The sequence below is a fragment of the Chrysemys picta genome, unplaced genomic scaffold (genome assembly GCF_011386835.1).
Source record: "Chrysemys picta bellii isolate R12L10 unplaced genomic scaffold, ASM1138683v2 scaf1371, whole genome shotgun sequence".
In the NCBI taxonomy this organism is placed as follows: Eukaryota; Metazoa; Chordata; order Testudines; family Emydidae; genus Chrysemys; species Chrysemys picta.
The window spans coordinates 3165-14950 of NW_027054077.1; the positions used below are offsets into that span (position 1 = coordinate 3165).

Here is an 11786-nt window from a genome sequence, read left to right on the forward strand (position 1 = left end):
CTATTCAAGGGACACCATCATAGGACCTAACCACATCAGCCACACCATCAGGGGCTCGTTCACCTGCACATCTACCAATGTGATATATGCCATCATGTGCCAGCAATGCCCCTCTGCCATGTACATTGGCCAAACCGCAGAGTCTCTACACAAAAGAATAAATGGACACAAATCAGATGTCAAGAATTATAACATTCAAAAACCAGTAGGAGAGCACGTCAATCTCCCTGGACACTCAATAACAGACTTAAAAGTGGCAATTCTTCAACAAAAAAACTTCAAAAACAGACTCCAATGAAAAACTGCAGAACTGGAATTAATTTGCAAACTGGACACTATCAAATTAGGCCTGAATAAAGACTGGGAGTGGATGGGTCACTACAAAAACCAATTTCCCCGTACTGTTACTCACACCTTCTTGTCAACTGTTTGAAAAGGGCCACCCTGATTACATTGGCCTCGTTACCACTATAAAAGTGATTTTTCCTCCCTTGGTATCCTAACTGTTGAGAATAGCCCACTTCCACTTTAATTGAATTGTCTTGTTAGCACTGACCCCCCCACTTGGTCAGGCAGCTCCCATCTTTTCATGTACTGTGTATATATACCTGCCTACTGTATTTTCCACCCCATGCATCTGATGAAGTGGGTTTTAGCCCATGAAAGCTTATGCCCAAATAAATTTTTTAGTCTCTAAGGTGCCACAAGTACGCCTCGTTGTTTTTTTAAAAGACCCATGTATACTTAAAGACACAGCAGCTCATTTTTACAAAAGCAAGAAATATGTTTCAAATGCGAGGAGTACAGTTTGTTACACGTATTTAATTGCTGATAGGAAGATGGAACAAGGAAGCTGGATTTCTAGTAACACCATGAAAGCACCAAAGAAATATTCACATTTCCACAGGTAAGTGAGGCACTCGGAGCTCTTTATCTGATAGATTCCTCATGGGAAGTTAGGGTGCACTGAAACACTTCTTCATCAGCATCCAGAAAAGGCTCAGTGATTTCATCAACTGTGACATGTCTCTGGAGTTCTTCGCTCAGGGAGGTGACACCCGTCCCTTCGAGTCCACAAGGAACAATGTGATCAAACCACGTAAGATCTGTGCAGCACTTCAGCGCCAGCCCATGAGAGGTTATATGCCTTCCACAATGGACACCTGAAAAGCAAAACATACATGTCACCTCGTTCAGTGCTATGTACCACACACCACCCCTCCCCCAAAGTCATCTTAAATGTCAGATTCCAAGGCCAGAAGGGACCATCGTGATCATCTAGCCTGATCTGTATAACACAAGCTACAGAACTTCCCCCAAATAACCCCTAGAGCAGATCTTTCAGAAAAACATCCAATCCTGATTTAAAAATTACCAGTGATGGGCAATCCGCTACAGCCCTTGGCAAGTTGTTCCAATGGTTAAATATCCCCTTCACACTAAGACTCCAATCCACCTTACCACATAAGTTGCCCAGCTGATGAGGCACCAATGCTGTAGTGTAGCGAGGGCGCTGAGACCATAGCTTATCACATTCACCAATACAGTCTCAATGTTTCCTTGTACTCCCCCACCATCTGTTATCTCATCTTACACTTCAACTGTAAGTTCTTTGGAGGCAGAGACCTGCCTGCCTGCACTGTATTTGTGACTGGGGTTCCCAGGCTCTATTAGAATGCAAATCTAGCCCAGGGCACTGGGTTCATTGTTATTGCAGAGACATGCAGGCATGGTGTGCAGTCCCTCATGAGGAAGTGAAATTCTTGTAAATATCGGCTTGAGAACATGACCTATGAAGGAAGGCTGAAAGAATTGGGTTTGTTTAGTTTGGAAAAGAGAAGACTGAGAGGGGACATGATAGCAGTTTTCAGGTATCTAAAAGGGTGTTATAAGGAGGAGGGAGAAAACTTGTTCACCTTAGCCTCTAAGGACAAGAACAAGAAGCAATGGGCTTAAACTGCAGCAAGGGAGGTCTAGGTTGGACATTAGGAAAAAGTTCCTAACTGTCAGGATGGTTAAACACTGGAATAAATTGCCTAGGGAGGTTGTGGAATCTCCATCTCTGGAGATATTTAAGAGTAGGTTAGATAAATTTCTATCAGGGATGGTCTAGACAATATTTGGTCCTGCCATGCGGGCAGGGGACTGGACTCGATGACCTATTGAGGTCCCTTCCAGTCCTAGAATCTATGAATCTATGAATCTATTTTAGTCAGAGGAGTAATCCAATGAGATTACACACATGAGTAATGGTACACACGTGCAGAAATCTTTCCAGGACTCAGGCATAAAAATGTAGTTCCTAGTGATTTACAAGTAAGCCCTAAGATTATTAGAATTGAGATTAGCGTGCAGGGGGATCTCTATTATTTCAGTATGTGGACTGCCTTTAGCCACACTCCATGTATAATCAGGTCACACTCTACCTGCTATTTTCCATGGATCTTTCACACAGCAGCACATGAAAGGAGAAGCAGTTTAATAAAGGCTACGCTACGGCCTTGTCTCTGCTAGAAAAGGATCTGCCCGTGTAACTATACCAGCAAACCATCTTAGTGGAGGTGCCGTTTGTACCAGGAAGAGTGCATTTGCTGGTATAATTTATATCAGTTCCCTAAATGAAATAAACGATATCAGCAAAAGCATGGTTTTGCTTGTATAACTGCCTCTACACTTGTGCTTTTGCCAACACCATCAGGTCAGTTATGGGGTGTGATTTTTTCCACGCTTGATAACATAGCTACACTAGCAAAAATTTTAAGGGTAGACCAGGTCTACGCTAGGAGCTATGCTGTCAAAAACCTCTAGTGTGGACATATTTATATTGGTATAGAAGTGCTTATTGGATTTCCCTGACCGGGATGAACGATACCAGTATAAACACCATTATAACTGTGTCCATACTACCGCTTTACTGGCATATCTACGTTAGTAAAAATCACACCCCAACCAACACAACAATGCCAATTAGACTCATTAGAGCAGACCAGGCGAAGCAGAAAAGCATGGCCTTGATCCTGCACTGAAAACCCCATGGGTGGATCCCTACATCCGTGCTGAGCCCCACTGGAGTCTGTGCGGTTCATTGCAGCATCAGGGCTTGTGATCATAAAACCACAAACACTGGTGGGGCACTTGGGCAGGTGCAAAACCTGAAACTACTCTTAACTCACTCAAGGCCGCTCAGCCCCATCTCCTGCCAACTTCCCAGGAGCTCCCCAAGTCTCCACTTGTCTAGAGTTACCATATTTTGAGCCTCCAAAAGGAGGACACTCCACCGGGCCCCGGCCCCGCCCACGCCCCAACTCCGCCCCTTCCCCTGCTTCCCGCAAACATTTGATTCACGGGAAGCCTGAAGCAGATAAGGGGGGGTGTGGGGGGAGGAGGCACAGCCCAGGCTTGCCCCCCCGGTGTTTCCAGCCTGGGTCGGCTCGGGCCCTGGGGTGCCGGGCCCGGGCCCGGCCCCCGGCCGAGCACCCCTGGCCCACCCAGCACTGCCGGTCCCCGGCCCTGCCCCCGGGCCCCCGGCCGAACACCCCTGGCCCGCTCAGCACCCCCCAGCCCCGCCGGCCCGCTCAGCACGCCCCGGCCCGGACCCCGGACCCCCGGCCGAGCACCCCCCCCGGCTCCGCCGGCGCTCGGCCCCTCCGGCCCCCGGCCCCCCTGGTCCCCGGCCCCGCCGGCCCCCGGCGCTCGGTGCCCCCGGTCCCCGACACCGCCGGCGCTCGGCCCCGCTGGCCCCTGGCGCTCGGCGCCCCCAGTCCCCGGCACCGCCGGCGCTCGGTCCCGCCGGCCCCCAGCACCGCCGGTGCTCAGCCCCGCCGGCCCCCGGCCCCCCTGGTCCTCGGTGCCCCCGGTCCCCGGCACCCCCGGTGCTCGGCCCCGCCTGCCCCCGGCCCCCCTGGTCCTCGGTGCCCCCAGTCCCTGGCACCCCCGGCGCTCGGCCCCGCTGGCCCCCGGCGCTCGGCGACCCCGGTCCCCGGCACCGCTGGCGCTCGGCCCCGCCGGCCCCCGGCGCTTGGCGCCCCCGGTCCCCGACACCGCCGGCGCTCGGCCCCGCCGGCCCCCGGCGCTCGGTGCCCCCGGTCCCCGACACCGCCGGCGCTCGGCCCCGCTGGCCCCTGGCGCTCAGCGCCCCCAGTCCCCGGCACCGCCGGCGCTCGGTCCCGCCGGCCCCCAGCACCGCCGGTGCTCAGCCCCGCCGGCCCCCGGCCCCCCTGGTCCTCGGTGCCCCCGGTCCCCGGCACCCCCAGTGCTCGGCCCCGCCTGCCCCCGGCCCCCCTGGTCCTCGGTGCCCCCAGTCCCTGGCACCCCCGGCGCTCGGCCCCGCTGGCCCCCAGCGCTCGGCGACCCCGGTCCCCGGCACCGCCGGCGCTCGGCCCCGCCGGCCCCCGGCGCTTGGCGCCCCCGGCCCCCCTGTTCCCCGGCCCCGCTGGGCTAGCTTGATTATCACTTCAAAAGTTTTTTTTTTTCTCTTAATTAATTGGCCTCTCAGAGTTGGTAAGACAACTCCCACCTGTTTATGCTCTCTGTATGTGTGTATATATATCTCCTCAATATATGTTCCATTCTATATGCATCCGAAGAAGTGGGCTGTAGTCCACGAAAGCTTATGCTCTATTAAATTTGTTAGTCTCTAAGGTGCCACAAGTACTCCTGTTGTTCTTTTTGAGAATGGAGAAAGGAATTCTCTGCTAAAGATTCAACCTGCCCCTTTGGCCAACTCCACCCCTTCCTTCACTGAACAGAGTGTGCTCAGAAGAACACCCCCCCCCACACACACACACACACAAGCCCACAGCTGGGCACCCAGCACAAAGCAAGGGAGGGGGTTGCTTGGCTTGTTTTATTTTTACTTTGCAAAAGTTTTTTTTCAAAAGCATTTTCTGCCCCTGTTACCCATGGTAAGGAAGCAGATGGTTGTGGGGAAGGGAACCTGAGAGTGGTGGAGCCAGGGCAGGGGGCGGAAGTTGCGGGAGGCTGAAGAGGGCAATGGGGGGCTGAATGTGACCAGGTGCGGAGGGGGAAAGGGAACAGTTGGCGGAGGCTGAACGGGGTGATGGGGGGCAGTTGGAGGAGGCTGAAGGGGGAGATGGGGGAAGGGGACATTTGGGGGGAGGCTGAAGGGGGCAATGGGTTGAAGGAGGCCAGGGGCAGAGAGGCAGTTGGGGGGGCTGCTCATCCCCACGGGAGGGGAGGAGGAAGAGGAGCTGCCCTTGGATCAGAAGCTGTTTCCTATTAGAACTTGCAACTTCACTGTTCCTGAGCAGAGTCCTGTGATCAAAGGGGAACTAGATGGGTTCATGGAGGACAGGTCCATCAATGGCTTAGCCGGGATGGGCAGAGATGTGTCCCTAGCCTCTGTCTGTCAGAAGCTGGGAATTGGGCGACAGGGGCTGGGTCACTGGATGATTCCTATCTCTTCATTCCCTCTGGGGCACCTGGCACTGGCCACTGTTGGCAGACAGGACACTGGGCTAGTAGACCTTTGGTCTGACCCAGTCTGGCCGTCCTTATCTTCTAATGTTCTTATCACATGCTCAGTAACGTCTGCAAGTTGCTGCCCTCACGCGCCATCAGAATCTGCTCCCTGCAATCAAAGGCAGGGAAAATCCCCCTGAAGGGGGGAAATCGGAGGGGAGGGATGGGCAGAGGGAACAAAACTGGGACAAGATTAGAGGTTCAGATGGGGGGGCAGCCTGCCCTGTCCGGTAGGTGCAGAAGGGAAAACCCCCAGATAGAGGGAGGCAGAGGGGATAAAAGTTACCACAGGTGGGGGGAGCCGTCCGCAGCAGTTCCAAACTAGAGTGTGGTGGAGGGTAGAAGGATTTGTGTTCCTCACTGGATGGTCCATCTCAGCACCCCCTCCCCAGGGCTGTGGTGTAAAAGGCCCCGGGTGGCCCAGTGCCCAGGTACCGCAGCTCTGCTCTAGCTGAAATGGTGACTGAGCTGCCGAAGGAGACTTGATTCAGGGAAATAGTTTACACCCTCCCCCCCACCCCCCTGGGCTCTGCTGGCATCAGCTCCTGAGCCAGAGACTGCAGGTGAGACGAGAGATCTGGGGTAAGTGCTGGGCCCAGGCTGGAAAGTGACTCTGCAGAAATGGCTCCTGCTCGCCCCATCCCTGCCCCGGAGTTTCTGCGCGGCTCAGAGCTGCTGCCCAGCGCCCCCAGGCTCACCCCGTTAGCAGTGGCTGTAGCTATTGGCGAGGAAATGCCCACGGGAATGCAGGACAGTGACCGGCTCTTCATGCAGGAGGGAGAGGGGAGAGACTGGACGGGGCAGCTGGAGCAATCAGTGGGGAGGGAGGTTCCGGGCACCAAGCCTTGCCCAGCTCCATTCCCTGCAGCCCCCCAGGGCAGTGACTTTCCTGGGAGAGGTGAGGGGCAGAGAGAGGAAAAGCCAGTTCCTGCCTCTGCCTGGTCCCTGCGCTGCTGAGGGAATGGGCTGTTCTGGGGACAGGGTCGGGGGATCCCCCAAAGCGGCCCCTTTGATTCTGCTCTTTTCTGGCATTTGGCTCAGAGACACTTTTCCTAGGAGTGTGTATTAGCGTCTGGTGGGTTTAGTCCCAGGGGAGAGGTCGGGTCTGTGCTGTAATAACGTCACTGAGGCTTTTCCCAGCATGGCAGAGTCTAGAGTGTCTGTCTACAGGGACAGAGCCTGGGGGAATCGGGGTGTGAAATGGACTAACACTCATTCAGAAACCTCACGAACTTCCCTTCTCGCCCTGACAGGCTGCAGAATAACGACCCCGTTTTGCTCCAGACCGTCCCATCTTCCTAGGGGCCGGGGAAGGGAAATAGCTGTGGTAGATCCAGCTCAGGAAGGGGATTTTGGGGGAGCTGCTGGGGAGGGTTGTTGTAGACGGGGAAGGTCATGAAATCATAGAGTTCACAGTTCTAAGGAAGGGTAGAAGGGAGTACAGCAAAATAGAGACAATGGATTTCAGGAAGGCGGATTTTGGTAAGCTCAGAGAGCTGATAGGTAAGGTCCCATGGGAATCAAAACTGAGGGGAAAAACAACTGAGGAGAGTTGGCAGTTTTTCAAAGGGACACTATTAAGGGCCCAAAAGCAAGCTATTCCGCTGAGTAGGAAAGATAGGAAATGTTGCAAAAGACCTCCTTGGCTTAACCACGAGATCTTGCATGATCTAAAAAATAAAAGGAATCATATAAAAAATGGAAACTAGGACAGATTACAAAGGATAAATATAGGCAAACAACACAGGAATGCAGGGGCAAGATTAGAAAGGCAAAGGCACAAAATGAGCTCAAACTGTCTACAGGAATAAAGGGAAACAAGAAGACTTTTTATCAATACTGTCGGAGAAAAACACAGTTCTCAGTCTTTGGTTGGGTACAGGAAAGTCAGATACTTTATTTTCTCTCTATCAATTGCATAGAGGGAGAGAGTGCACTAGGACACAGGGTCTCCCTCTCCTAGGCAGGTCTCTCTCAGGTAAAAAATTACAGCAAGCATTTATACCTTTTGTTACAGACAATAATGAGCAACAGCTGCATTTTGTTTATACATAGGTCATCCTGATATCTTATTTTCCTCACTTGTTTAGACTCTAGTCTACATACAATATTATCTACACATTATCTACACAAGGTCGCAACAACTTCTCACACAGTTCTTTCCCACTCGCCTCACACAATCCTCGCTTCTACAAATCTCCCGTTATTAGGGTTACAGTTAGCCTAACTCTTGCTAACAAACTGTCAGGCATTGCAATCCCCTTCCTGTCCGTTCTTTCTCTGCTTCCACAATACATTAGAAGCAAGAGGAAGACCACGGACAGGGTAGGCCCACTGCTCAGTGAGGAGGGAGAAACAGTAACAGGAAAGTTGGAAATGGCAGAGATGCTTAATGACTTCTTTGTTTTGGTCTTCACCGAGAAGTCTGAAGGAATGACTAACATAGTGAATGCTAATGGGAAGGGGGTAGGTTTAGAAGATAAAATAAAAAAAGAACAAGTTAAAAATCACTTAGAAAAGTTAGATGCCTGCAAGTCACCAGGGCCTGATGAAATGCATCCTAGAATACTCAAGGAGCTAATAGAGGAGGCATCTGAGCCTCTAGCTATTATCTTTGGAAAATCATGGGAGACAGGAGAGGACTGGAAAAGGGCAAATATAGTGCCCATCTATAAAAAGGGAAATAAAAACAGCCCAGGAAACTACAGACCAGTTAGTTTAACTTCTGTGTCAGGGAAGAGCAAGTAATCAAGGAAATCATCTGCAAACACTTGGAAGGTGGTAATGTGATAGGGAATAGCCAGCATAGATTTGTAAAGAACAAATCATGTCAAACCAATCTAATAGCTTTCTTTGATAGGATAACGAGTCTTGTGGATAAGGGAGAAGCGGAGGATGTGGTATACCTAGACTTCAGTAAGGCATTTGATAGGGTCTCGCATGATATTCTTATTGATAAACTAGGCAAATACAACTTAGATGGGGTTACTATAAGGCAGGTGCATAACTGGCTGGATAACCGTACTCAGAGAGTAGTTATTAATGGTTCCAAATCCTGCTGGAAAGCTATAACAAGTGGGGTTCCGCAGGGGTCTGTTTTGGGACCGGGTCTGTTCAATATCTTCATCGATGACTTAGATATTGGCATAGAAAGTACGCTTATTAAATTTGCAGATGATACTAAACTGGGAGGCATTGCAACTGCTTAGGAGGATAGGGTCATAATTCAAAATGATCTGCACAAATTGGAGAAATGGTCTGAGGTACACAGAATGAAGTTTAAAAAAGACAAATGCAAAGTGCTCCACTTAGGAAGGAACAATCAGTTTCACACATACAGAATGGGAAGAGACTGTCTAGGAAGGAGTACGGCAGAAAGAGATCTAGGCGTTATAGTGGACCACAAGCTAAATATGAGTCAACAGTGTGATGCTGTTGCAAAAAAAGCAAACATGATTCTGGGATGCATTAACAGGTGTGTTATGAGCAAGACATGAGAAGTCATTCTTCTGCTCTACTCTGCGCTGGTTAGGCCTCAACTGGAGTATTGTGTCCAGTTCTGGGCACCACATTTCAAGGAAGATGTGGAGAAATTGGAGAGGGTCCAGAGAAGAGCAACAAGAATGATTAAAGGTCTTGAGAACATGACCTATGAAGGAAGGCTGAAAGAATTGGATTTGTTTAGTTTGGAAAAGAGAAGACTGAGAGGGGACATGATAGCAGTTTTCAGGTATCTAAAAGGGTGTCATAAGGAGGAGGGAGAAAACTTGTTCAGTAAATACTGGAATAAACTGCCTAGGGAGGTTGTGGAATCTCCATCTCTGGAGATATTTAAGAGTAGGTTAGATAAATATCTATCCGGGATGGTCTAGACAGTATTTGGTCCTGCCATGAGGGCAGGGGACTGGACTCAATGACCTCTCGAGGTCCCTTCCAGTCCTAGAATCTATGAATCTATGAAAGAGGCACCAACCTGTCAAGTGTGATCTAAGGAGCAGGAAAAGAATCTGGGAATTACCTTTTGTAAAATCTCATCTTCTTTCGAAAACCTGTGGAAATAGCTGATTCAAGAAGTTGTTGACAGATGGATAGTACACGTCTATCAGCTCCTGGGTTCACCTGCCGTTGTCAACCAAGCAAGTTGGCAGACTGAAGGCAGGACAAGAAGCTGAACCAGAACGGTCTTTGCTCTTGTCACACAACATTACAATAAACTTATGCATATACACACACACACACACACACACACACACATAGACATACAGACAGAGGCTGGTACCATTAGCAACACTGAGAGACTCGGCCAAAATCTCTAGGAATTTTGATTTCTGGGAGGGGATGCACAAAGGACTGATACTTTGCATGTACAGAATATATCACATTGTACCTGGGGAGTCACAAAGTAGTTTACAAACTTGAATTCAAGGAGCTTGACAGCTGCCCGGAGCAGGACCAGGTGATGGTGGGGCTGCGAGCTGCAGCGGGATGCGCTGGACTGGGTTTCACTCTGGCGGAGCAGGTGAGAGGGTCTGGGGGCCTGTGCACTGGGGGAGGGGCTGTCACCCCAGTGACTGAAGCCCGGAGCACTGACCCCCTCACCCCTCTTGTGGCTGAAGTCCAGAGCCCCAACCTCCCTCCCTGCTCTCCAGTGGATGAGTCCCAGAGCCCAGACCCCCCACTCCCTTCCACCTCCCCAGCGGCTGAAGCTTGGAGTCCTGACCCCCTCCCATGGCAGCCAAAGACCAGGTCTCTTCCCTTCATCTCTCTTGGTGGCTTGAACCTGGACCACAAGCCCGGAGTCCTCCCTTCCCCCCTCCGCCCTGGGTGCTATAGCCCGGATCCTGGAGTCTCTACCCAGTTGTGGGAGACCAGAGCCCCAAACCCAGAGCTCCACCTCCATCGATCAAGCCTGGAGCCCTGAGCCCATCTCCACCTCCGGGAGTTGTTTCGGAAGATGGTACACATCTATGTAGGGCCCTATGATCTCTCTTTTATTATTGGGGATTTTCCAATTTAGTATTTTCTGAGTTTTGTCCTTTCCATTTCTTAAAAATTAATTCCGTCTTTCTGGTTTTTGTGTTAATCACAATTGTTTGATACACTGACCACAGTTAAGTAGCTTTACTATAAATGCACACAAATGTTCAGAAGTGGCTTGCAAGGAGAGAAACTGATTTAAACAAAACTTCCTGCAGATGCCCAGTGTACGGCAAAAGTGACACTTTTAACTGACCTTTTAAAGTAGCCGTCAGTAACACGACCAGCTGACATTGCTGAACAGTGACACTACAGTCCACAGCAGTGTGTGTGTGCATGGGGGAGGGAGGTTGTGTGGGGAGTGGAGTGTGTGTGTGTTGGTGGAGAGTATGTATGGGTGTGTTGGGGAGTGGGGGAGGAGTGTGAGGGTGGAAGTTTGTGGGGGCAGTGGAGGTGAGTGTGTGGGCGGGGGTGGGAGTGGGTGGAAGTTTGTGGGCCACCTGCCCCGCCCCGCCCCGCTCTGCCCCGGCCCCGCCCCGCTCTGACCCGGCCCCGTCCCGCTCTGCCCCGCCCCGCCCCGCTCTGATCCGGCCCCGCCCCCAGCCCGTCCCTTCTCCGGCTCATCTCCCCCTGCTCTGTCGCCGCCCCCAGCCCCGCCCCTGCTCCGCCCACGCCCTCAGCCCCGCCACTGGATCGCCCGCAGCCCCCTCCGCTCTGCCCCGGCCCCGCCCCCAGCCCCGCCCCTGCTCCGGCCCCGCCTCGCCCGGGGGCCTGGCCTCAGCCCTGATCGCTCTGCCCCACCCCCCAGCCGCCACTTGCCCCGCCCACTGCAACGCCCTGTCGCCTCCCCAGAGCCCCCGCCCCTGAAACTCCTCTACTCAGGGCGAGGCTGGAAGCGGAAGTGAGTGCACCGCTCAGGACGCCATTAGGAGAATGTCAGAGGCGCCAGAGGGTGGGGCCGTTCCACGTGGCTCCTGCCAGCCCCGGTGCATTGTGGGATTCCTCCTCCCTCCCAGCCGGTCTCTACTTTTCTCAGTCGCGTGTCGCCTTCGCGCCTCCGTGCACCACGAGCAGCCTGTCCCCGCCCCCCCGCCCGAGTCTGCGCCCGTGGGGCCCCCTCAGCCCCTCCCCCACCCGCTCCCTGCGCCCTAGAGCCCCGACATCCCCCTGAGCCCCCCCTCTCCTCCCCTCCCCCACCCGCTCCCTAGAGCCCCGACATCCCCCTCAGCCCCCATCCCCTCCCCTCCCCTCCCCCACCCGCTCCCTAGAGCCCCGACATCCCCCTCAGCCCCCCATCCCCTCCCCTCCCCCACCTGCTCCCTAGAGCC

At 52.9% G+C, this 11786-nt stretch overlaps 1 long non-coding RNA gene across 1 annotated transcript; it reads right to left on the reverse strand.

The window, feature by feature from the left end:
* Nucleotides 1–802: 802 nt before the first annotated feature.
* On the reverse strand, nt 803–10905 carry LOC135979903 (uncharacterized). The gene is made up of 2 exons (XR_010597150.1): nt 10715–10905; nt 803–1163 (listed from the first exon to the last, which is right to left on the reverse strand). It is a non-coding gene; the product is annotated as an uncharacterized LOC135979903 (long non-coding RNA).
* Nucleotides 10906–11786: the final 881 nt, after the last annotated feature.